This window comes from Schistocerca gregaria, chromosome 2 (assembly GCF_023897955.1).
Source record: "Schistocerca gregaria isolate iqSchGreg1 chromosome 2, iqSchGreg1.2, whole genome shotgun sequence".
Classification (NCBI taxonomy): domain Eukaryota; kingdom Metazoa; phylum Arthropoda; class Insecta; order Orthoptera; family Acrididae; genus Schistocerca; species Schistocerca gregaria.
In genome coordinates, this window is record NC_064921.1 from 968,439,301 (window position 1) to 968,465,367 (window position 26,067).

Genomic DNA, 26,067 nt, shown 5'->3' on the forward strand with positions numbered 1-26,067 from the left:
ATATCATGTTGGGACGAAATTAATTGGGAGAATACTGACGAGGAAGATGAATTACCAGAGGCATGCACAACGAATGTAGGAGGAAAGGACGAAGTAATGAGTATTGCAGAGCTATTTGAGATGGAAACCAGGGAAAGCGAATTCAATGAGGATAATGCGCAGTCGACAGAAGTTGAAAATAAGTTACAAGTGGGCACACAACCCAACGTATATAATGAAGGGAGTTATGAAGCGATAATTAGTGCATTTAGATGCGATTATGTGGAAGTAGCGATGGAGAAGGAGAAGATAGACGAGGATGAGGAAAAAGTAGAGGATGTAGAAGAAAGCGTAAATGAAGGAAGAAATAGAGAAGAGGAAATAAAAGAGAGAGAAGTAGCAGTCGAAGCTTATCCCACAGAAAGTTCGAATTCACAAGGGAAATTCCTAAAAAGACTCATGTATGATTCAGTGGAGGATTCCTTGATGCAAGAAGAAGAAGAACAGAACCAACCCTTTCAAATTCAACCAATTGTGAAGGCCATGGTAAAGCATATCCCAGTCAATATTGTAATTGATAGCGGAAGTGAACTGACTGCGATCTCAGAAAATTTATTCATGCAGTGTAATGTCAATGAGGAATTACCAGTTCTAAAAACACGTAAGATTAAAGTAAGAGGTCCTATTAGAAACAATGCTGCTGAAGTTACGAGACAAACAAGGTTAACTCTTTCGTGCCAAGGTCAAAAGATCGAAGCCAACTTCGTGATTATACCTAAACTAAATGTAGATTTGATTATAGGTGCAGATTTTTTAAAGGAGAGACGAGCGATAATAGATATGGGGAAAGGTAGCGTAACATTCGTGAATGTCACACTTCTCTTTGAGCAAAAGCTAAAATTAGAAGAGATACCAGTTATAAACAAACAATTAAGAACGATGCGAGATAAATAGGATGAAGAATTAGAATGGTATGCACAAAAGGGGGAATCGCCTCAACTCATGTTAGAAGTCCATAAAGAAATCGAGGAAAAACTACAAGAAGTTCAAGGTATTTCGGAACACAGTAAAAGAGAATTAGAGGATATTTTACGAGATAAAGCAGAGGTATTTTTACCTAAGACTGGCAGTATTAAGCACTTTCAGTACAAGTTTGAAGTAAAACAGCACAAACCATTTAGAGTGCCACCCTATACAATCCCATTAAGCTACAGGAATAAAGTATTCCAGGAGATATCCAAAATGTTAGATGACGATATTATTGAACCAGCTATCTCCACATATAGCAGCCCGCTCCATATTGTACAAAAACGAGATGGGAGCATCAGATTAGTGCTTGATTCCAGGCAGATCAACACAATCATAATCACTGAGATAGATCGCCCACAAAAATTAGAGGAATTGATACAAAACTTCCACGGTGCTAAGATATTTTCATCAATTGTTTTACGGAGTAGTTTCTGGCAAATATAATCGGCCTCAGAATGTAGAAAATTTACAGCATTTATCGTATTCGGTAGATGTTACCAGTTTAAACGATTGCCATTTGGTTTACAAAGGACCTGTCATAATTAGTCGAATTGCTCATGATAATGCTGTGGAACTAATGAACCCAAAAACGGGCAAAACCTTAAGACTTCACCATGTGAGCCATATAAAAAAGTTTGAAGATTAATTTTATTACTGGTAAATAATCAGCACAATATTTCAAGATTATGTTGCAGATAAGATCGTCAGGTGAAAGAAGAATGAAGAGAGAGGAAGGTGGGAAAAAGAAAGTAGTTTCAATAATAACACAATAGTACCATAGATTAAGGTGAAGGGATAAAGCGTAGATAGTCTAACAGCATGAAATACTAAAATACTATACACCACGACACTACACAAAAATAAAAAACGAATTTGAGGATTCTTGAGTAGAAGTTAAGACTCCGAATATCTGAGAATTGTAACATGGAAAGGGCGCCGAAATTTGTAAAGTTTTTTAAGTAGGCGCAAAACAAGTAGATAGTAGATATATGTGAGATGATTATAAGTAAAACTTTTTGTAAGTACCATTGTAAAAAACTCCAGCAAGGAAGAGATGCAACGACCCACAAGTTGCAACGCGAGATGTATCAAGAAAGAAAAGGACGTAATTAGAAAGACTCGATTCCTACATAGCAGGAGCGTCGAGAGAAGGGAAAGGCGAAACTAACAGACGGCCCTTGTAGCGAAAGTGGGCAATAATTGTGCCCGCTAGGAGGAATCCTGCTGGGATGGAACGCCGAGCCGCACAGTGACAGATCCCTGCTGAGACGCGGCGGGACGGCGAACGCCGGAAGGGTCACGGAGCCCCGAATGAACCGAGCGAGCAAAAAACGGCCGGACGAGAAGACCGCTTCGGCAAACCACCGGTGGTAAAAAATATGCGTAAAAGTCACACTACTGCTATTAAAGAGCACGCTGATGCACGAAACTGAAGAAGAACTTCCACAAATTAAGAATGACGCGCCCAAACAATTTATCAAACTGTTACTAGGAGGAGAACTTCAAAGCGACTAGTTATCAATAAATATTTCCATATCCTGCCCAGATAAGAACCCAGATGCAAGTAAGAAGCAGAGAAAAAGCGGGAAGAACAGAAGTTGAAGATTCGCAAGATTGAGACCAAGAAAGAAGATGGGTGAAGAATAGACGACATACCTTCCCAAATCCCTATCCTATTGTAAATTAGTCGTCTGCGAAGTATTATAACGAAAAACGACCGCATTCAGCGACACATAACGATGACATTCACGCATACAAAGCCAGTAAAACACGAGATTCTGCACTCACAGCTCCATTCCATTATGAGACCTCCACAACAGCAACACACACTTGCAAAGCCATCAAGGAACGACGAACGAAGCTGTACATCAAATACTTGCCCACATCCATCTCGCTCAAGTCCATCACCTTCGTGCAAAAACATTCGCCAACCTCATGCTTGAACATTCATAGGATTGTGTGAACGTGTGAAATCAAATTATGTGATGTAGGAATTGTGCAAAAGAAACGTGTGAAAAACTAAATACGTTAAGCACATCAGACAGCTAATAAACTAAAAAATAAGTCATTGACTATGGACTTAAGTAAAAAATAGACTGTCCATAAAAACATGTCATTAGTTCTGAAATGGACAGTATATAAAGAAACTACATACGCCACTTATTTTCTCCTCATGAAAATAAAAGAATAACTGTATTTTACTCATTTTCTCCTTATAAAGACAAAGAATGAAAAATTATCTTGTTGGATGTTTTCCCTTTCTTTGACATTTGTACCATTTATTAGGATAATACCTCAATACGTGTGTATGTATATTTCTTTGTCAAAGCAATTTTTTTTAGCATTTGTAAAATTTGTTATGATAATATCCCAATACTTCTGTATGTATATCTCTTTGTCAAAGCAATTCTTGGAAATAATTCTTATTTGTTAGGGTAACAATGTTGAAATGAGTGTCTAGAAACAAAAGCATTTTTCTTGTACATGATATTAAAAAAATGTGTTAGGAATAGATTTTACTTAATTACTACATTTATAAAAAAAATATTTCTAAGAAAATCGATGTGGAAGACTCCTCACTTTCGAAAACAAACTTCTAAAAAAGAAAACTTCACACTTAAATAAAGAAAGAAAATAATTAAATATTAATAATTGCATAAAAATATTCTTCTCTTGTCATTTTTAATTATAATGTGGAAGAATATAAAAATATAAATTAGTAATACAAACTAGCATAGAACAGAATAACGTGGCTGAACAATACCCAACAAAATTTAGATAAATTAGAAAATTTTTGACTGACTTATACAACGATTCAGTCATTGCAAAATTCAGTGCAAAAATTAAGTTCGAAGGGTGGTGATTTGTAAGGTGTCAGGCAAATCCAACTACTTACATGAAAACCCTGACATAATAAGCACATCTACTAGTATGTCACATAGCTCCGAATAAATCGTGACATTAAATTAACCAAAGTAATACGAGTAACGAGTGAGCAAATGGAATACCACAGACTAACACAAGAATGCCTAAATGCATGTCGTACCTTCCCACCGTGAGGCAGACGCAGTTCCGAGGGGAGAAACGAGGACAGAAGCCGAGAGCAGAACCGTGTTAAGCTAGAAAAGAGAGGGGCTGGGTACCCACGCCCCGAGCCTACCTGTACAACTATACAACCCGCACGTTTTAGCGTGGGGCTTTTTCGCGTCTCAGGTATGTCAAGGACCACCCGCAGCCCATGTTAAAAGCTAGGGCCCTCCAGAAAAACAGTATAGATCTTACGATAACACAAAAAGGGCCACTACCACCCGCAAGTTTTAGCGTGAGACTTTTTAGCGTCTCTGTTACGTTGCAAACTTTAAAAACATTGCCCCACCACGAAAAGTATAACGTTTCCCATTGGATAGACAGAATTTTTGTAGGCGGAGCGTAAGGTTAACATTGAGACCCTGATTGGTCAGATGAAAACACATCCAGATAGCTTTTTTAAACTAACTTCGGTAAATTGTAGTAAGGAGAAGTTCGAGAGTTGGTTCCGAGACGGCGAGCTGGACGGCTGGTGCGCCGGCCGCTGTCGCCCTGACGCTGCTTAAACACCGACAAGGTAATGAACGCACGCGATGCCGCATTTTTGAGCGCATAAGGCTTCACTCAGAACTGCAGAAGTCTCATCTGCTACACCCCCTTTTTGCGTAATACTAGTGTCGATCGTTAATTAAAACTCATGGTGTTCACATTTGCCACTTGAAGAACAGATTTGAAACGCGATAATTTTTCTATTTTTATATAGTTATTGAGAAGCCACATCAGCCACTGTAATTTACGACTAGTTAGATAAGTTATTAAAGATAATTGAGGGTCACTGTAGACCATTTTGATAGTTTTCTCTTTTGAGAAACTTAATTTAAACCTAGATTATATATGTGATATGGCATAGGTCATCCTTCGATCGATTGTAGAACTTGGAAACCCATTTAGGGAATATTCGTTCACATTTTTGTTGAACGCAGTTGGTTTTTACCATCTTGTATTAAAACATTTCCTTTTATCAATAGCGCAATTTATAAACGATCGTTTGTGATTATAATAAATTTCCAATGGTAAACTTAACTGCTTATTCGACGTTATTTTACCAGCTAACTAAAAATAGGAAAGCCTTGAACCCTTTCCACTATATTTAGTTAGAATTAAGATTCTTTTACAGGGAGTGCAGTGGAGCTGACGCTGAGATCATTTAGTATTAGGTTATATCATCGCTAGTCTCACTGAACTATTCTGAATTCTACATGTCATGTGTGGTCAGGCGTCTCCTTACCAGCAACAGGTCCCAGGTTCAAACTAGTTAATTCCCTAAAAAACACGCTCAGAGCGTCGTTGCGCGAAAGTGGTAGGGAAACACGATATAGAACAATCAGACACCACCATGAATGTTTAGAGTTGGAATTGTATATCCAGAATTTTAGTTAGGATCATGTAATGCAAATTGTTAATGGCAGTCCACACGTGAATGGGGAACGCTCCAAATGCTTATGCTTTTGCTACTAGGATTAATAACGGAACGTAAGGGGTTCAACTGCGAGAAGACGACCTCAGCTGCTGGTCCCAGAATCTCTCCGTTTTGGGTGCTGCATGCGCGTGCATTTAACAAACGTGCATGCGACGTACTAGTTCCTGGGAAACGAATAGAATCGTTATACGTGTCAGTCTTTAGGTATAGATATAAGTAATCGAAGACGGCTTAATCCTGCTTCGTAGATTTGCTTTCCACAAGACGCACTTGCCAGTATCATTTGCCGGTGGCACGACATGCAGTTTGTCCAGTTGCATGGCTTTCTTTCAGAGACTCGCTAGTTTATCGTAGTGGTTGGTTGTCGCGAAAGTGAAAAGTAGGGCCTGTCCGGGATTTGAACCCGTGACTTCCTGCACCCAAAGCAGGAATCATACCCCTATACAAACAGGCCGCACAAGGAAGCAGGTGTGCACCCCGCCACCTACTGAAATCTTGCCGCACTTGCTAGTTGCAGCATCCAATCTGGACCATATTCTCAAAGAGGTTTCTTAATCCGACACCTACAACATGAGCTGTGCTGAGGACCAGTGTATGTGATTGCTGAAAGAGCTGCTTGAGTTGTGTAACAGTATGTCGATCGTGTGAAGTGCAAATGTTATCGTGTCACGAACCATCCGCCCACTACGTATCGTTGTGTGACAGCACGCACTTTTCGACAGTACTCTGTGTCCATAGCTGTTTTCATAGCTAGGCTGCTTCCAGCACAAAGCGATCACCATACGAAAGTGGCTCTTCCGCGATTTTGATTACCTGACCCTTAGACATCATTTTATGTACGAATACTGGCAAGAATGCTCGCTACACTCCAAGTTGCTCCCTATACATTCAGCGTACCTGGTTGCTTCATTAGCCACGCAAACACTTCCTGAGGACGCTACATGTAGTAAATGGCAGCTTATCGGTTTAATGTCATGATGGTGCTCAAATTAAGTCCGCTAGAGGCACCCAGTTCCATGGTGTATAGGTAAGCGCTCTGGACTTTGAATCCAGCGATCCGAGTTCGAGTCTCGTTGGAACCTAACTCTATGTTTTGCGATCGTTTCTAGTAATGTATACGAGCTGGTAGTTGGCATTGTATATCCAGAATTTTAGCTAGGATCATGTAATGCAAATTGTTAATAGTAGTCCACACGTGAATGGGGAACGCTCCAAATGCTTATGCTTTTGCTACTAGGATTAATAACGGAACGTAAGGGGTTCAACTGCGAGAAGACGACCTCAGCTGCTAGTCCCAGCATCTCTCCGTTTTGGGTGATGTATGCGCGTGCATTTAACAAACGTGCATGCGATGTACTAGTTCCTGGGAAACAAGTCGAATCGTTGTACGCGTCAGTCTTTAGGTATAGATATATGTAATCGAAGACGGCTTAATGCTGCTTCGTAGATTGCTTTCCACAAGACGCACTTGCCAATATCATTGGCCGGTGGTCCGACATGTAGTTTGTCCTGTTTCATGGCTTACTTTCAGTGACTCGCTAGTTTATCGTAGTGCTTGGTTGTCGCGAAAGTGAAAAGTAAGACCCGCCTGGATTTGAACCCGGGACCTCCTGCACACAAAGCAGGAATCATACCCATTTTTTTTATTTTTTTTTTTATATAAATTTAGGCAGTGGCGGGGATCGAACCCGGGACCGAAGACGTTTTGATTATGTATCAAAGACGCTACCCCCTTTTTTTTGTTTTTTTATTTTTTTTATTTTTTTTATTAAAGACGCTACCCCTTTTTTTTTCATAGTACAAAATTTATTTTTTAATACAAATGAGATTCAATTACAAAATAGTACACAAGAAAACAACTTATTGGGAAAAGTCTTACAGAGCTTCACCTTTGTGGTGCAGAACATAACAATTAAGCTCAAATTTTACACTTCAAATGGAAAATAAAAATATTACAAAAAAAGAAAAGAAAAAATCAGTCTGTGCATAAAATAACCTCCCATCTTTTTGGTTACTTTCATGGAAATGCGATGACAAAGCCACAAAACTGAAGTTGTACTAAGGCACTTATGCAAATAACATGTACAGAAATATGTCAATGAATACTTAAAGAAAATGGTGTTTCTACACACACTAATTATTAAGCTCAACAAAAATATAATCACAGCCTACAATGCTTATTTCACAAACTACTAACTACATTTTTTTTTTTTGAGAATGCATAAAAAAAACAAGGCAGCCAAGCGGAAAAATTTGCCAATAAAGTGAACTAAAAAGGGCCATCTTGCTCGCCGCGGTCACATTGCTAGGCGGGCGGCCAGGAACGGGCGGTCGTCATTGCATTGGACATCACCAGCCACCAATCGTTGGAGCGCCCGGGGCCGCTGCACACAGTCAGAGACTGTTTCTGTTACCATAGGGGAATCGTGGAAAGATCACATCTACAAGTTAATGTCTTCTCACACCCGGCACACCCCAGCTGGGTGGTGGGTCCATGAATGACGAACCCAAATAGTTCGCAAAAAGGTTCCGGTAATCCTGTCTGTTCGTTAAGACCAGAAACTCGTCGATCATATAGTACCATAAATGGAGGACGTCTTTGTCTCCATCGCGGTATATGTAGTGTATCGCCATTCCTCGTACCCAATTGACCGCATTCATCCGGGTCATAGGGAAATAGACAGCGTCGGGATGAAAGAGTTCTTGGGGTAAAATCGAAACGTAGGGGCGGCGGAGCAGGAAAGCCAGGATCTGGCGGATCAGTTTCCAGCACTCACGCGCGGGGCCACAGTTCAGTCTATGTTCGTCCGTGTCTAACGTCGTGCAACGGGGGCACACAGGGTCGTCAATTAGGTGAATGGCATGCAGCCGTTGTCGGGTTGGAAGTTTCTCGTTAACGACCACATACCACGTCGACCGCACGAAAGTAGACAGGAACGGCGCGTGGATGGCTCGCCATACTCGTGGCCAGTCGGCCGTAGGGTGGCGCCGTACAATGTCGTTATCCGGAGTCCAGTGCTGGAGAGCACTATAATAAGTCTTCGCTGTCGGATTCCGTGTCTCCGATATAACCCGCAACACATAGCTATGCTCTACGAAAAACGTTCTAATGTGTGACAGCGAGGGCGATAAATGTCCAACTGGTACCGGTGGGTACAGCGTACGTGGGGCCACTTCTTCAATCAGTAGGCCTGGGAGACTGGCTGTTGGTGAAAGCCAGAGTCGCCTCATGGAACGGAGATACAGTGCCAGCGCTCTGTGCTTGACGTGAGTGAGTCCAACACCGCCTTTGTCGAAGGGTAAAGTAAGCGTAACAAAACGGATCTTGAAAACAGCACCATCGTTCACCACGTGTCCAAACACTGCCTGTATCCTGGAAGCCATCGTGTCCGTTATCGGCAGTACATGGGCGTAATGGTTAAGGTGAGAAGCCATGTACACATTAACGTATTGGGCGCGTTGCAAAATGTTCAATGATCTGAATTTATTGAGACGAGCCTCTAAACGGAGTCGTCGTAAGACCATACGATACGTAAAGGCCGCCGTGCGTTGTATTTGTCGATGGAGTGATATCCCTAAACACTTGAGCATCGGGACCTTTGTCAGAGGTACGGCCAGACCTGCAGGCATTCCTCGTCCTACCTCCATGTAGCGTGATTTCCGAAGGTTGAGCACACTGCCTGCCACCGCCCCATACTGGTGGAGCCAGGAAAACGCCGTGTGTATTTCGTCACCAGACCGTGCTAAGAACATCACATCGTCGGCGTATGCACCACATCGAAAGGTTACGGAACGGAGGGTAAGTCCTTCTAAGCGTCGCCGTAGTCCGTGAAGAGCTGGTTCGAGGGCAACGGCGAAGAGCATGGAAGAAAGAGGACAACCCTGCCGGACGGACCTGTTGACACGGACGGGGGCGGACCGACAGCCGTTGATCATAATCCTCGTGACAGCCCCATGGATCAATCGAAGCACAACAGACGTCGTCAGACGCGGGACACCGATGTGTTCCATAACAGCACGCAGGAAACCATGGTTAACGCGATCGAAAGCATGGTCGAAGTCCAGCGCAACAAGAGCGCCTTGGAGGCGGCAAGTTTGCATGAGCGCCACCACGTCTCTATAGGTGCTTAAAGTCGTAAACACATTAGTGTCGCCCCCGAGGCAGGTTTGATCAGTGTGAATGGCCGCCATTACCGTAGGTTTGAGCCTCTCACGGAGCATGCGTGTCAACAGCTTATAGTCAGTGTTTAGCATTGTCAACGGGCGAAAATCAAGAGGGCGACGGCCTCCGCCGGGTTTGGGCACAGGGATCAAGAGACCCTCAGTAAAGTCAGATGGTACCTGAAAATCGGCGTCCAGGAGTTCACTGTACATCCTGACCCACATTCTGCCCATGAGATCAAAGAACCGCTTGTAAAATTCAAGAGGGAGGCCGTCAGGGCCAGGCGTTTTGTTGGGAGAGCCGCGCAACAGAGCCTCTCGCAATTCTTCCAAAGTCACCGCCGACAAGAGCGTAGCATCATCTTGTAGGTTCCGAGAGACTGGTAGGTCAGATAGGACTTCCCTGACCCCTACATTCATGTGGGACTCCCTCTCGTAAAGAAGTTTATATGACTGTGTGAACGCTCGGACGATATCCATTTGTGCGTCAACGCGTCGCCCGTCCTCCGTCTCAACCTCGGTAATGAGCTGCCTCTTGCGTCTTCGGCGTTCTTGAATGATATGGTGGAGGGAAGGCCGTTCACCACGAACATCATCAGTCGTCCTCGCTCGCACCCGCACACCCGCAAGACGTACGGCGTTGATACGAAGCAATTGTGCCTTGACGCGTTGTACTGCTGATTGTCGCTCTGGCGACGGCGGTTGTACAGCCAGTTCGCGGAGCGCAGTATAGTAAAAATCAGTAGTCGCAGTATACCAGCGCGCTCGGTCGCGTCCATAGCTGACTAATGTCCGGCACAGTGCGGGTTTTGCACACCGTAACCACCATTGAAGTACAGAACGGTAGGCGGGTAAACGCCGGTGGCAATTGCTCCATGTGGACTCGACTGCGCGTCTGCAATTTATCTCATCAAGAAGGGCCACATTGAGGCGCCACGGACCCCTACTTCGGCGGACGCGCTGGCGGGGAAGGGTGAGAGTACACACATATGCGAGGTGATCCGTGAACGCTGCCGGCCACATCTCAGCGTCGACAACGGCCGATCGTAGGCCGCGGGTGACGTAGACTCGATCCAAACGGCTCGCGGAGTGACTAGTAAAGTAGGTGTGTGCTCGACGGTCGCCGTGTTGGATGATCCAGGTGTCCAACAAGGCCAAGTCCTGTACAAGTGCCTGGAGTGCCGGGCAGGTGGTATAGTGTGGCTCCTGGTCGGATGGGCGGAGCACACAATTAAAATCGCCGCCTACTACCAAGTGGTCGGTATTGCCCTGGAAGAGCGGGGCTATATCTTCGGCAAAAAAGGTGCGCCGTTCTCTCCTTTTGCCGGTGCCTGAAGGAGCATATAAGTTCACCAGACGTACTGTACCAATCGTGAGTGCGACCCCCCGGGCCGACGGTAAATAGGAGACATCAGTGGCCATTATCCCTTCCCGCAGTAGAATCGCCGTACCTCCGCCGCCCACATCTGCAGGCATAGTGTAGGCGTCATATCCGTAGGCATCGAGACAGAGTCCTGATCGGACTTCTTGAAGGAAAACAACGTCCAGATCCGCAGCGCGTAACGTATCCTTCTGCATACGGGTCTTGACATCAGATGTAATGCCATTGACGTTGATCGTGGCGAGGCGGTATGCCTGGTCCATCAAGTCTCGGGAGGTGACCATGGTATGACAGGAGGGCAGTAGTCGTGACGTGGAGCGCCGGTCTTGCGAAGTGCTAGGCAGCGACGAGAGGTGCTCATGCCGTCCTAGGCGTCTGTCGCCGGCCGCGTAGACGCTGCCATCGGCATCGGTGCATCGTCTTGGTTCTGAAACGCATCCTGCAACTCCATCTCCTGCGCCCAGTCGCCCAGGGACGTTGACACCACTGGATCTCGAGAGGCAGACGGAGGCAAGGGTGCATCCCCGGTGTCGGAGCTGCGGTGATCTCCCGCATCCCCATGTGGTCCAGACCCAGCGGTAGTGGGAGAAGACGTCGAACCGTGTGAGACGGTAGGGTCGCCTGTGTCGGCGCGGTGGAGCGGTTGAGGCACCTCGTCATCCAGCGGTGTCGCCTCGGGCTGTTCTACGTCGTCGGTTGTCTTGCGCCGCTTCTTATGACGCTTGGGTGATTTCTGCTTACGCTGCCGCGCCTCTGTTTCCGACGTAGGGCAAGGGGAGGACGCTGCATCCTGTGCTTCAACTTCCATCGCACCGTCGGCGAGCCGTTGTGACGGTGCGCCGGGGTCCAACGAAAGGACATCAGTAGCATCAGCACTGAAAGACGCTTGGGGCTCCGTGGAAGCTACTGCAGGGTCCTCCAAAGCTCGCACCAATACAGTGGGGTCGTCATATACAGCTGGCGTCTCCCGTCTCGCCGCCGCAACATACGTAATCGGCAGAGAGGTCGGTGTCGACGGACGAATCTGGTCGGTCGAGGGTGTCTGCGCGAGACGGCGTTGCAGGCATTCGGTACGCATGTGTCCCGTCTGGCCACAACCAGAGCAGGTTCTCGGCTGACCGTCGTAAATAATTATTGCCCTGCAACCAGCGATCGTGAGATACGAAGGAATATGGCGATGCAGGTCAATACGGACTTGTCGCACCCCGTTAAGGACAGGGTAGGTGTCGAAGGTCTTCCATTTTTCGGCCGTGTGGCCGAGAACTGTTCCATAGGGTCGAAGAGCAAGGGTGACCAAATCCGCTGGAACTTCAAAAGGGAGCTCAAACACGCGCACATTTTGGATTCCCAATCCAGCACGTTCAAGCGTCACCACACCCACGTTTCCGTCTGAGTGGCAGAACCGATAACCTGCCGTCGAGCGTCTGAGAAGTTTGTCACATGCTTCGTCGTCAGTGAACATAGGATATACGACGCTGGAGACAATAGATAAGTAGATACCGATCAGCTCGTTAGGATCAACATGTACCACATCGCGTAAAAAACGCTCTACTTCGTGGGCCTTGGGTCTAGAGTACGTAGTGTCGAACTGCAGCTTGATCGTGGCTTTCCGTTACGAAAGAGCCATCGTGTGTCAGGAACGTGACGGCAATACGTAACACTAGCGCGCCGGCGCGGTAAACAACATCACACCCGGAAACGCGACACGGAGCGGCCGGGACGTACCGCACCGCTCCACAGCCAAAGGCCGACTGACCCCTAGACCAACAGGCCGCACACGGTAGCAGGTGTGCACCCAGCCACCTACTGAGATCTTGCCGCACTTGCTAGTTGCAGCATCCAATATGGACCATACTCTCAAAGAGGTTTCTTAATCCGACACCGACTGCATGTGCTGTGCTGAGGACCAGTGTATGTAAAGGCTGAAAGAGCTGCTTGAGTTGTGTGACAGTATGTCGATCGTGTGAAGTGCAAATGTTGTCGTGTCACGAACCATCCGCCCACTACATAGCGTTGTGTGACAGCACGCACTTTTCGACAGTACTCTGTGTCCATAGCTGTTACCATAGCTAGGTTGCTTCCAGCACAAAGCATCCACCATACGAAAGTGGCTGTTCCGCGATTTTGATTACATGACCCTTAGACATCATTTCATGTACGAATACTGGCAAGAATTCTCGCTACATTCCAAGTTGCTCCCTCCACTTTCAGCCTACTTGGTTGCTTCATTAGCCACGCAAACACTTCCTGAGCACGCTACATGTAATAAATCGAAGGTTATCGGTTTAATGTCATGATGCTGCTCAATTTAAGTAAGCTAGATGCACGCGGTTCCATGGCGTAATGGTTAGCACTCTGGACTTTGAATCCAGCGATCCGAGTTCGAGTCTCGGTGGAACCTGACTCTATGTTTTGCGATCGTTTCTAGAAATGTGTACGATCTGGTAGTTGGAATTGTATATCCAGAGTTTTAGCTACGACCATGTAATGCAAATTGTTAATAGCAGTCCACACGTGAATGGGGAACGCTCCAAATGCTTATGCTTTTGCTACTAGGATTAATAACGGCACGTAAGGGGTTCAACTGCGAGAAGACGACCTCAGCTGCTTGTCCCAGTATCTCTCCGTTTTGGGTGCTGCATGCGCGTGCATTTAACAAACGTGCATGCGATGTACTAGTTCCTGGGAAACGAATCGAATCGTTGTACGTGTCAGTCTTTAGGTATAGATATAAGTAATCGAAGACGGCTTAATCCTGCTTCCTAGATTGATTTCCACAAGACGCACTTGCCAGTATCATTGGCCGGTGGCACGACACGCAGTTTGTCCTGTTGCATGGCTTACTTTCAGAGACTCGCTAGTTTATCGTAGTGCTTGGTTGTCGGGAAACTGAAAAGTAGGGGCTGTCCGGGACCTCCTGCACCCAAAGCAGGAATCATACCCCTAGACCAACAGGCCGCACAAGGGAGTATGTGTGCACCCCGCCACCTACTGAGATCTTGCCGCACTTGCTAGTTGCAACATCCAATATGGACCATATTCTCAAAGAGGTTCCTTAATCCGACACCAACAACATGAGCTGTGCTGAGGACCAGTGTATGTGAAGGCTGAAAGAGCTGCTTGAGTTGTGAGACAGTATGTCGATCGTGTGAAGTGCAAATGTTATCGTGTCACGCACCATCCGCCCACTACGTAGCGTTGTGTGACAGCACGCACTTTTCGACAGTACCCTGTGTCCATAGCTGTTTTCATAGCTAGGCTGCTTCCAGCACAAAGCATCCACCATACGAAAGTGGCTGTTCCGCGATTTTGATTGCCTGACCCTTTGACATCACTTAATGTACGAATACTGGCAAGAATTCTAGCTACATTCCAAGTTGCTCCCTCCACTTTCAGCCTACTTGGTTGCTTCATTAGCCACGCAAACACTTCCTGAGCACGCTACATGTAATAAATCGCAGCTTATCGGTTTAATGTCACGATGCTGCTCAATTTAAAGAAGCTAGAGGCACGCGGTTCCATGGTGTAGTGGTTAGTACTCTGGGCTTTGAATCCAGCGATCCGAGTTCGAGTCTCGGTTTAACCTAACTCTGTGTTTTGCGATCGTTTCTAGAAATGTGTACGAGCTTATAGTTGGAATTGTATATCCAGAATTTTAGCTAGGATCATGTAAAACAAATTGTTAATAGCAGTCCACACGTGAATGGAGAACGCTCCAAATGCTTATGCTTTTGCTACTAGGATTAATAACGGAACATAAGGGGTTCAACTGCGAGAAGACGACCTCAGCTGCTTGTCAGAGCATCTCTCCGTTTTGGGTGCGGCATTCGCGTGCATTTATGAAACGTACATGCGATGTACTAGTTCCTGGGAAACGAATCGAATCGTTGTACGTATCAGTCTTTATGTATAGCTATAAGTAATCGAAGACGGCTTAATCCCGCTTCGATGATTTGCTTTCCACAAGACGCACTTACCAGTATCATTGACCGCTGGCACGACGCGCAGTTTGTCCTGTTGCATGGCTTACTTTCAGAGACTCGCTAGTTTATCGTAGTGCTTGGTTGTCGCGAAAGTGAAAAGTAGGGCCTGCCGGGATTTGAACCCGGGACATTCTGTACCGAAAGCAGGAATCATACCCCTATACAAACAGGCCGCACAAGGAAGCAGGTGTGCACCCCGCCACCTACTGACATCTTACCGCACTTGCTAGTTGCAGCGTCCAATATGGACCATATTCTCAAAGAGGTTTCTTAATCCGACACCTACAACATGAGCTGTGCTGAGGACCAGTGTATATGAAGGCTGAAATAGCTGCTTGAGTTGTGTAACAGTATGTCGATCATGTTAAGTGCAAATGTTATCGTGTCACGCACAATCAGCCCACTACGTAGCGTTGTGTGACAGCACGCACTTTTCGACAGTACTCTGTGTCCATAGCTGTTTTCATAGCTAGGCTGCTTCCAGCACAAAGCATCCACCATACGAAAGTGGCTGTTCCGCGATTTTGATTACCTGAACCTTAGACATATTTTCATGTACGAATACTGGCAAGAATTCTCGCTACATTCCAAGTTGCTCCCTCCACTTTCAGCCTACTTGGTTGCTTCATTAGCCACGCAAACACTTCCTGAGGACGCTACATGTAATAAATCGCAGCTTATCGGTATAATGACATGATGCTGCTAAATTTAAGTCCGCTATGGGCACCCGGTTCCATGGAGCAATGGTTAGCGCTCTGGACTTTGAATCCAGCGATCCGAGTTCAAGTCTCGATGAAACCTGTCTCTGTGTTTTGCGATCGTTTCTACAAATGTGTACGAGCTGGTAGTTGGAATTGTATATCCACAATTTTATCTATGAACATGTAATGCAAATTGGTAATAGCAGTCCACACGTGAATGGGGAACACTCCAAATGCTTATGCTTTTGCTACTAGGATTAATAACGGAACGTAAGGGGTTCAATTGCGAGAAGACGACCTCAGCTGCTTGTCCCAGTATCTCTCCGTCTTGGGTGCTGCATGCGCAGCATTTAACAAACGTGCATGCGATGTACTACTTCCTGGGAAACGAATAGAATCGTTATACGTGTCAGTCTTTAGGCATAGATATAAGTAATCGAAGACGGCCTAATCCTGCTTCGTAGATTTGCTTTCCACAAGACGCAATTGCCAGTATCATTGGCCGGTGGCACGACATGCAGTTTGTCCTGTTGCATGTCTTACTTTCAGAGACTCGCTAGTTTATCGTAGTGATTGGTTGTCGCGAAAGTGAATATTAGGACCTGCCTGGGATTTGATCACTGGACCTCCTGCACCCAAAGCAGGAATCATACCCCTAGACCAACAGGCCGCACAAGGAAGCAGAGGTGCACCCCGCCACCTACTGACATCTTGCCGCGCTTGCTGGTTGCAGCGTCCAATATGGACCATATTCTCAAAGAGGTTTCTTAATCCGACACCTACAACATGAGCTGTGCTGAGGACCAGTGTATGTGAAGGCTGAAAGAGCTGCTTGAGTTGTGTGACAGTATGTCGATCGTGTGAAGTGCAAATGTTATCGTGTCACGCACCATTCGCCCACTACGTAGCGTTGTGTGACAGCACGCACTTTTCGACAGTCCTCTGTGTCCATAGCTGTTTTCATAGCTAGGCTGCTTCCAGCACAAAGCATCCACCATACGAAAGTGGCTGTTCCGAGATTTTGATTACCTGACCCTTTGGCATCATTTCATGTACGAATACTGGCAAGAATTCTCGCTACATTCCAAGTTGCTCCCTCCACTTTCAGCCTACTTAGTTGCTTCATATGCCACGCAAACACATCCCGAGGACGCTACATGTAGTAAATCGCAGCTTATCGGTTTAATGTCATGATGCTGCTCAATTTAAGTCCGCTAGAGGCACCCGGTTCCATGGTGTAATGGTTAGCACTCTGGACTTTGAATCCAGCGATCCGAGCTCGAGTCTCGGTGGAACCATACTCTCTGTTTAGCGATCGTTTGTAGAAATGTGTACGAGCTGGTAGTTGGAATTGTATATCCACAATTTTTGCTATGAACATGTAATGCAAATTGTTAATAGTAGTCCACACGTGAATGGAGAACGCTCCAAATGCTTATGCCTTTGCTACTAGGATTAATAACGGAACGTAAGGGGTTCAACTGGGAGAAGACGACCTCAGCTGCTTGTCCCAGTATCTCTCCGTTTTGGGTGCTGTATGCGCGTGCATTTAACAAACGTGCATGCGATGTATTAGATCCTGTGAAACGAATCGAATCGTTGTACGTGTCACTCTTTAGGAATAGATATAAGTAATCGAAGACGGCTTAATCCTGCTTCGTAGATTGCTTTCCACAAGACGCATTTGCCAGTATCATTGGCCGGCAAATTGTTAATAGCAGTCCACACGTGAATGGAGAACGCTCCAAATGCTTATGCTTTCGCTACTAGGATTAATAACGGAACGTAAGGGGTTTAACTGCGAGAAGACGACCTCAGCTGCTTGTCCCAGTATCTCTCCGTTTTGGGTGCTGTATGCGCGTGCATTTAACAAACGTGCATGCGATGTACTAGTTCCTGGGAAACGAATCGAATCGTTGTACGTGTCAGTCTTTAGGAATAGATATAAGTAAGTGATGACGGCTTAATCCTGCTTCGTAGATTGCTTTCCACAACAAGCACTTGCCAGTATCATTGGCCGGTGGCCCGAAACGCAGTTTGCTCTGTTGCATGGCTTACTTTCAGAGACTCGCTAGTTTATCGTATTGCTTGGTTGTCGAGAAAGTGAAAAGCAGCGCCTGTCCGGGATTTGAACACGGGACCTCCTGCACCAAAAGCGGGAATCTTACCCCTATACTAACAGGCCGCACAAAGAAGCAGGTGTGCACCCCACCACCTACTGATATCTTGCCGATGTTGCTAGTTGCAGCATCCAATATGGACCTCATTCTCAAAGAGGTTTCTTAATCCGACACCTACAACATGAGCTATGCTGAGGACCAATGTACTTCAAGGCTGAAAGAGCTGCTTGAGTTGTGTAAGCGTATGTCGATCGTGTGAAGTGCAAATGTTATCGTGTCACGAACCATCCGCCCACTACGTAGCGTTGTGTGACAGCCCGCACTTTTCGACAATACTCTGTGTCCATAGCTGTTTTCATAGCTAGGCCGCTTCCAGCACAAAGCATCCACCATACGAAAGTGGCTGTTTCGCGATTTTGATTACCTGAACCTTAGATATCATTACATGTACGAATACGCCCAAGAATTTTCGCTACTTTCCTAGTTGCTCCCTACACTTTCAGCCTACTTGGTTGCTTCATTTGTTACGCAAACACTTCCCGAGAACACTACATGTAATAAATCGCAGCTTATCGGTTTAATGTCATGATGCTGCTCAATTTAAGTCCGCTAGAGGCACCCGGTTCCATGGTGTAATGGTTAGCACTCTGGACTTTTAATCCAGCGAATGAGTTCGAGTCTCGGTGGAACCTGAATCTGTGTATAGCGATCGTTTGTAGAAATGTGTACGAGCTGGTAGTTGGAATTGTGTATCCAGAATTTTAGCTAGGATCATGTAATTCAAATTGTTAATAGGAGTCCACATGTGAATGGAGAACGCTCCATATGCTTATGTCTTTGCTACTAGGATTAATAACGGAACGTAAGGGGTTGAACTGCGAGAAGACGACCTCAGCTGCTTGTCCCAGTATCTTTCCGTTTTGGGTGCTGTATGCGCGTGCATGTAACAAACGTGCATGCGATGTACTAGTTCCTGGGAAACGAATCGAATCGTTGTACGTGTCAGTCTTTAGGAATAGATATAAGTAAGTGATGACGGCTTAATCCTGATTCGTAGTTTGCTTTCCACAAGACGCACTTGCCAGTGTCATTGGCCGGTGGCCAGACATGCAGTTTGTCCTGTTGCATGGCTTACTTTCAGAGACTCGCTTTTTTTTATCGTAGCGCTTGGTTGTCGCGAAAGTGAAAAGTAGCGCCTGTCCGGGAATTGAACCCGGGACCTCCTGCACCCAAAGCAAGAATCACACCTCTAGACCAACAGGCCGCACAAGGAAGCAGGTGTGCACCCCACCACCTACTGAGATCTTGCCGCACTTGCTAGTTGCAGCATCCAATATGGACCATATTCTCAAAGAGCTTTCTTAATCCGACACCTACAACATGAGCTGTGCTGAGGACCAGTGTATGTGAAGGCTGAAGGAGCTGCTTGAGTTTTGTAACAGTATGTCGATCGTGTGAAGTGCAAATGTTATCGTGTCACGCACCATCCGCCCACTACGTAGCACTGTGTGACAGCACGCAATTTTCGACAGTACTCTTTGGCCATAGCTGTTTTCATAGCTAGGCTGCTTCCAACACAAAGCATCCACCATACGAAAGTGGATGTTCCGCGATTTTGGTTGCCTGACCCTTCGACACCTCTTCATGTACGAATACTGGCAAGAATTCTCGCTACTTTCCAAGTTGCTCCCTCCACTTTCAGCCTCCTTGGTTGCTTCATTTGCCACGCAAACACTTCCTGAGGACGCTACATGTAATAAATCGCAGCTTATCGGTTTAATGTCACGATGCTGCTCAATTTTAGTCCGCTAGTGGCACCCGTTTCCGTGGAGCAATGGTTAGCTCTGTGGACATTGAATCCAGCGATCCGAGTTCGAGTCTCGATGGAACCTGATTCTCTGTTTTGCTATCGTTTCTAGAAATGTGTACGAGCTGGTAGTTGGAATTGTATATCCAGAACTTTAGCTAGGATCATGTAATGCATATTGTTAATAGCAGTCCACACGTGAATAGGGAACGCTCCAAATGCTTATGCTTTTGCTACTAGGATTAATAACACAACATAAGTGGTTCAACTGCGAAAAGACTACCTCAGCTGCTGGTCCCAGTATCTCTCCGTTTTGGGTGCTGCATGCGCGTGCATTTAACAAACGTGCATGCGATGTACTAGTTCCTGGGAAACGAATAGAATCGTTGTACGTGTCAGTCTTTAGATATAGATATAAGTAATCTAAGACGGCTTAATCCTGCTACGTAGATTTACTTTCCACAAGACGCACTTGCCAGTATCATTGGCCGGTGGCACGACATGCAGTTTGTCCTGTTGCATGGCTCCCTTTCAGAGACTCGCTGGTTTTTCGTAGTGCTTGGTTGTCGCGAAAGTGAAAAGTAGCGCCTGTCCGGGATTTGTACCCGGGACCTCCTGCACCCAAAACAGGAATCAAAGACCTAGACCAACAGGCCGCACAAGGAAGGAGCTGTGCACCCCGCACCTACTCACATCTTTACGCACTTGCTAGTTGCAGCATTCAATATGGACCATATTCTCAAATAGGTTTCTTAATCCGACACCTACAACATGAGCTGTGCTGAGGACCAGTGTATGTGAAGGCAGAAACAGCTGCTTGAGTTGTGAGACAGTATGTCGATTGTGTGAGTGCAAATGTTATCGTGTCACGCACCATCCGCCCACTCGTAGCGTTGTGTGACAGCACGCACTTTTCGACAGTACTCTGTGTCCATAGCTGTTTTCATAGCTAGGCTGCTTCCAGCGCAAAGCAACCACCATACGAAAGTGGCTGTTCCGCGATTTTGATTACCTGACCCTTAGACATCATTTCATGTACGAATACTGGCAAGAATTCTCGCTACATTCCAAGTTGCTCCTTCCACTTTCAGCCTAATTGGTTGCTTCATTAGCCACGCAAACACCTCCGTTAGGACGCTACATGTAATAAATTGTAGCTTATCGGTTTAATGTCACGATGCTGCTCAATTTAAGTCCGCAAGAAGCACCCGGTTTCATGGTGTAATGGTTAGCACTCTGGACTTTGAATCCAGCGATCGGAGTTGGTGTCTCGGTGGAACCTGACTCTGTGTTCTGCGATCGTTTCTAGAAATGTGTACGAGCTGTTAGTTGGAATTGAATATCCAGAATTTTAGCTAGGATCATGTAATGCAAATTGTTAATAACAGTCCACACGTGAATGGGGAACGCTCCAAATACTTATGCTTTTGCTACTAGGATTAATAACGGCACGTAAGGGGTTAACTGCGAGAAGACGACCTCATCTGCTTGTCCCAGCATCTCTCCGTTTTGGGTGCTGCATACGCGTGCATTTAAAAAACGTGGATGCGATGTACCAGTTCCTGGGAAACGAATCGAATCGTTGTACGTGTCAGTCTCTAGGTATAGATATAAGTAATCGAAGACGGCTTAATCCTGCTCCGTAGATTGCTATTCACAAGACGCACTTGCCAGTATCATTGGCCGGTGGCCGGACATGCAATCTGTCCTGTTGCATGGTTTACTTTCAGGGACTCGCTAGTTTACCATAGTCCTTGGTTGTCGCGAAAGTGAATTGTCGGGCCTGTCCGGGATTTGAACCCGGGACCTCCTGCACCCAAAGCAGGAATCATACCCCTAGACCTATAGACCGCACAAGGAAGCAGGTGTGCACGCCGCCACCTACTGAGATCTTGCCGCGCTTGCTAGTTGCAGCATCCAATATGGACCATATTCTCAAAGAGGTTTCTTAATCCGACACCTACAACATGAGCTATGCTGAGGACCAGTGTATGTGAAGGCAGAAACAGCTGCTTGAGTTGTGAGACAGTATGTCGATCGTGTGAAGTTCCAATGTTATCGTGTCACGTACCATCCGCCCACTACGTAGCGTTGTGTGACAGCACGCACTTTTCGACAGAACTCTGTGTCCATAGCTAGGCTGCTTCCAGCACAAAGCATCCACCATACGAAAGTGGCTGTTCCGCGATTTTGATTAACTGGCCCTTCGACATCATTTCATGTACGAATACTGGCAAGAATTCTCGCTACATTCCATATTGCTCCCTCCACTTTCAGCCTACTTGGTTGCTTCATTAGCCACGCAAACACTTCCTGAGGACGCTACATGTAATAAATCGCAGCTTATCGGTTTAAGGTCATGATGCTGCTCAGGTTAAGTCCGCTAGAGGCACCCGGTTCCATGGTGTAATGGTTAGCACTCTGGACTTTGAATCCAGCGATCCGAGTTCGAGTCTCGGTGGAACCTCACTCTGTGTTTTGCGATTGTACATGTAATAAATCGCAGCTTATCGGTTTAAGGTCATGATGCTGCTCAGCTTAAGTCCGCTAGAGGCACCCGGTTCCATGGTGTAATGGTTAGCACTCTGGACTTTGAATCCAGCGATCCGAGTTCGAGTCTCGGTGGAACCTCACTCTGTGTTTTGCGATCGTTTCTAGAAATGTGTACGTGCTGGTGGTTGGAATTATATATCCAGAATATTTGCTAGAATCATGGTATGCAACTTGTTAATAGCAGTCCACACGTGAATGGGGAACGCTCCAAATGCTTATGCTTTTGCTACTAGGATTAATAACGGAACGTAAGGGGTTCAACTGCGAGAAGACGACCTCAGCTGCTTGTCCCAGCATCTTTGCGTTTTGGGTGCTGCATACGCGTGCATTTAACAAACTTGCATGCGATGTACCAGTTCCTGGGAAACGAATCGAATCGTTGTACGTGTCAGTCTTTAGGTATAGATATAAGTAATCGAAGACGGCTTAATCCTGCTTCGTAGATTGTTATCCACAAGGCGCACTTGCCAGTATCATTGGCCGGTGGCCCGACATGCAATTTGTCCTGTTGCATGGCTTACATTCAGGTACTCGCTAGTTTATCATAGTGCTTGGTTGTCGCGAAAGTGAAAAGTAGGGCCTGTCCGGGATTTGAACCCGGGACCTCCTGCACCCAAAGCAGGAATCATAACCCTAGACCAACAGGCCGCACTAAGAAGGAGCTGTGCACCCCGCCACCTACAGAGACATTGCCGCACTTGCTTGTTGCAGCATCCAATATGGACCATATTCTCTAAGAGGTTTCTTAATCCGACACCTACAACATGAGCTGTGCTGAGGACCAGTGTATGTGAAGGCAGAAACAGCTGCTTGAGTTGTGAGACAGTATGTCGATCGTGTGAAGTTCCAATGTTATCGTGTCACGCACCATCCGCCCACTACGTAGCGTTGTGTGACAGCACGCACTTTTCGACAGAACTCTGTGTCCATAGCTAGGCTGCTTCCAGCACAAAGCGTCCACCATACGAAAGTGGCTGTTCCGCGATTTTGATTAACTGGCCCTTCGACATCATTTCATGTACGAATAGTGGCAAGAATTCTCGCTACATTCTATATTGCTCCCTCCACTTTCGGCCTACTTGGTTGCTTCATTAACCACGCAAACACTTCCTGAGGACGCTACATGTAATAAATCGCAGCTTATCGGTTTAAGGTCATGATGCTGCTCAGCTTAAGTCCGTTAGAGGCACCCGGTTCCATGGTGTAATGGTTAGCGCTCTGGACTTTGAATCCAGCGATCCGAGTTCGAGTCTCGGTGGAACCTCACTCTGTGTTTTGCGATCGTTTCTAGAAATGTGTACGAGCTGGTAGTTGGAATTATATATCCAGAATTTTAGCTAGAATCATGTAATGCAACTTGTTAATAGCAGTCCACACGTGAATGGGGAACGCTCCAAATGCTTATGCTTTTGCTACTAGGATTAATAACGGAACGTAAGGGGTTAACTGCGAGAAGACGACCTCAGCTGCTTGTCCCAGCATGTCTCCGTTTTGGGTGCTGCATGCGCGTGCATTTAACAAACGTGCATGCATGTACTAGTTCCTGTTAAACGAATCGAATCGTTGTACGTGTCAGTCTTTAGGTATAGATATAAGTAATCGAAGACGGCTTAATGCTGCTTCGTAGATTGCTTTCCACAAGACGCACTTGCCAGTATCATTGGCGGGTGGCCGGACATGCAGTTTGTCCTGTTGCACGGCTTACTTTCGGAGACTCGCTAGTTTATCGTAGTGCTTGGTTGTCGCGAAAGTGAAAAGTAGGGCCTGTCCGGGATTTGAACCCGGGACCTTAAGCACATAAACCAGGAATCATATCCCTTTTTTTTTCATCTGGTAAGCAATTTTGTCTCGTATTTCATACACACGCTATCGGCCTCGTACACGCTTCGTTGTTACTACTGAGAGGCGTTTCGCATGGAGAAGGAGTGACCGCAAACGCTTGCTTTACGTAAAATTCTTCGACGAGGATGGGATTCAAACCCACGCGGGCAGAGCACATTGGATTAGCAGTCCAACGCCTTAACCACTCGGCCACCTCGTCTGCTGGAACTACAGTTTTGTCTTTGGCGAGCGCTTGCGGAAAGAAGACATTTGTCGATTCGAAAAAACTTTCAAAACATCGTACTGGGCCGGTGTTAACGTCTAATGCCAAGCTGAAGTGCAGCCGACCAAGCTGCCACTCGCGAGTCATTTAATGACAGCATCCGTCCACGTCGATATCCGATCGGGGCAAAATCACCGGACCACTTATTTACTGCAGGAATAAGCATTGTATCGACATGCAGTGTCGTCTAATGCACATGAGAAATGTGCTGGGCATTCTTTCCCACGACTTACTGCAACGAAACGTACAGCTCGATACGCTACAGTGATATTACTTGCAAGGTTTTGACGTTCGTCCTAGCCCAAGATTGTCCTGCTGTTTGCTATGGAGCTTGGTGTTTGGGCGGCCCTTAGCGACGGATGTCTGCAAAGTCAAGTCTCTCCAGTAGGCCCTGCCAAATCGCTTCTGTATATGGCGGCCTAACGCAAAACAAACTGTCGAGAGGCAACAGTTGTGCTACAGATGGATTATTATAGGCTCGATACGTTAAAATGACTGCGACAGGTATGCACTTAAATATAAATAAGAACTCGTCGTTCGCAAATACCAACATACTCTTCGCTGGAGCCGAAGTTTGATTGGCTTATACATCTCGAAATGATGTGTAATTCGAAGGGCATACGCTATGGAATGTTGTGCGCTTTCATCTGGTAAGCATTTTTGTCTCGTATTTCATACACACGCTATCGGCCTCGTACACGCTTCGTTGTTACTACTGAGAGGCGTTTCGCATGGAGAAGGAGTGACCGCAAACGCGTGCTTTACGTAAAATTCTTCGACGAGGATGGGATTCGAACCCACGCGTGCAGAGCACATTGGATTAGCAGTCCAACGCCTTAACCACTTCTTTTTTTTTCGCTAATTTTTCGTTATCACAGATACTGTTTGCTATACGGCCACGACGCGAAACTGATTTCCAAAATTCGTCTTCCTCCTATGAGGATGGAACTTACGACCCCTGGTTTACTACACCAGTGCTCTACCACTTTTTTTTTTACTTTCGTTTTCGTGTGCCATTGTTTCAAAGTTAGGGGTGACAGTCAGATTCAGGCTGCGGAAACAAAGCGGGTAGGTGTCGAAACCCGAGGCCTGGCCACGATGATTCCACCGTCCTGTTTCCGAATGGCACCTGTACAACGGCGTCGTACTTTCCCCTACTGTCTCGGTTCTTGGTCTTACTTTTGTTTTTCTTGTTCGCCCTAAAGGTCCACGTAAACTTCAGTCCAGGTGTAGAGAATAATTTTACATAAAGGCGGCAAAACCAGCTACAGTATAAAAGAAATCGGCTCACACAGGCGACCTTAGCCAACACCCTCCCTTTCAAATGTCAGGCTAAGCATATTTGCAAAATCTTTACGGAGTCCTGGCAAGCGCAATCGGTTCCAGTAAGCAGTAAGGATGTACTGCCGAAACGTTAGGTGTTCATCCTCTTCATGACAACTATTGACAAAATGTACGAAGTGTCCAAGCAACCACATAACGGTATTGAGCTTCGTTCGCGGATAAAAGGAAGAATCGGGCCGTACGATGATGTCAATGGTATAAGCGGTTTCGGCAGTCCTAGTGACAAAAGCCAGTTGTTTCCTGAGCCAAAGCCAATTAGCAAGGTGCCCACTGCAGGCGAATCGATGCTCAAGTGTGTCCAGGAGACCACACCGAGTGCAGTTGTCCGTGTCAGAAAGACCAATACGGTGCAGTCGTACGTTGGTGGGGACCAAACCATTAACTACCCTACACCACGT

At 46.2% G+C, this 26,067-nt stretch overlaps 8 non-coding genes across 8 annotated transcripts; 6 read left to right on the plus strand and 2 right to left on the minus strand.

Moving 5' to 3' along the window:
• Positions 1-13,386: 13,386 nt before the first annotated feature.
• Positions 13,387-13,458, plus strand: Trnaq-uug (transfer RNA glutamine (anticodon UUG)). Its single transcript has one exon. It is a non-coding gene; the product is annotated as a tRNA-Gln (tRNA).
• A 3,509-nt stretch (positions 13,459-16,967) lies between these two features.
• Positions 16,968-17,039, plus strand: Trnaq-uug (transfer RNA glutamine (anticodon UUG)). Its single transcript has one exon. It is a non-coding gene; the product is annotated as a tRNA-Gln (tRNA).
• Positions 17,040-18,482: 1,443 nt separating this feature from the next.
• On the plus strand, positions 18,483-18,553 carry Trnak-uuu (transfer RNA lysine (anticodon UUU)). Its single transcript has one exon. It is a non-coding gene; the product is annotated as a tRNA-Lys (tRNA).
• Positions 18,554-22,063: 3,510 nt separating this feature from the next.
• On the plus strand, positions 22,064-22,135 carry Trnaq-uug (transfer RNA glutamine (anticodon UUG)). The gene has a single exon. It is a non-coding gene; the product is annotated as a tRNA-Gln (tRNA).
• A 92-nt stretch (positions 22,136-22,227) lies between these two features.
• On the plus strand, positions 22,228-22,299 carry Trnaq-uug (transfer RNA glutamine (anticodon UUG)). The gene has a single exon. It is a non-coding gene; the product is annotated as a tRNA-Gln (tRNA).
• Positions 22,300-22,797: 498 nt separating this feature from the next.
• On the minus strand, positions 22,798-22,869 carry Trnap-ugg (transfer RNA proline (anticodon UGG)). Its single transcript has one exon. It is a non-coding gene; the product is annotated as a tRNA-Pro (tRNA).
• A 544-nt stretch (positions 22,870-23,413) lies between these two features.
• On the plus strand, positions 23,414-23,485 carry Trnaq-uug (transfer RNA glutamine (anticodon UUG)). Its single transcript has one exon. It is a non-coding gene; the product is annotated as a tRNA-Gln (tRNA).
• A 695-nt stretch (positions 23,486-24,180) lies between these two features.
• On the minus strand, positions 24,181-24,262 carry Trnas-gcu (transfer RNA serine (anticodon GCU)). Its single transcript has one exon. It is a non-coding gene; the product is annotated as a tRNA-Ser (tRNA).
• Between the last annotated feature and the right edge of the window lie 1,805 nt (positions 24,263-26,067).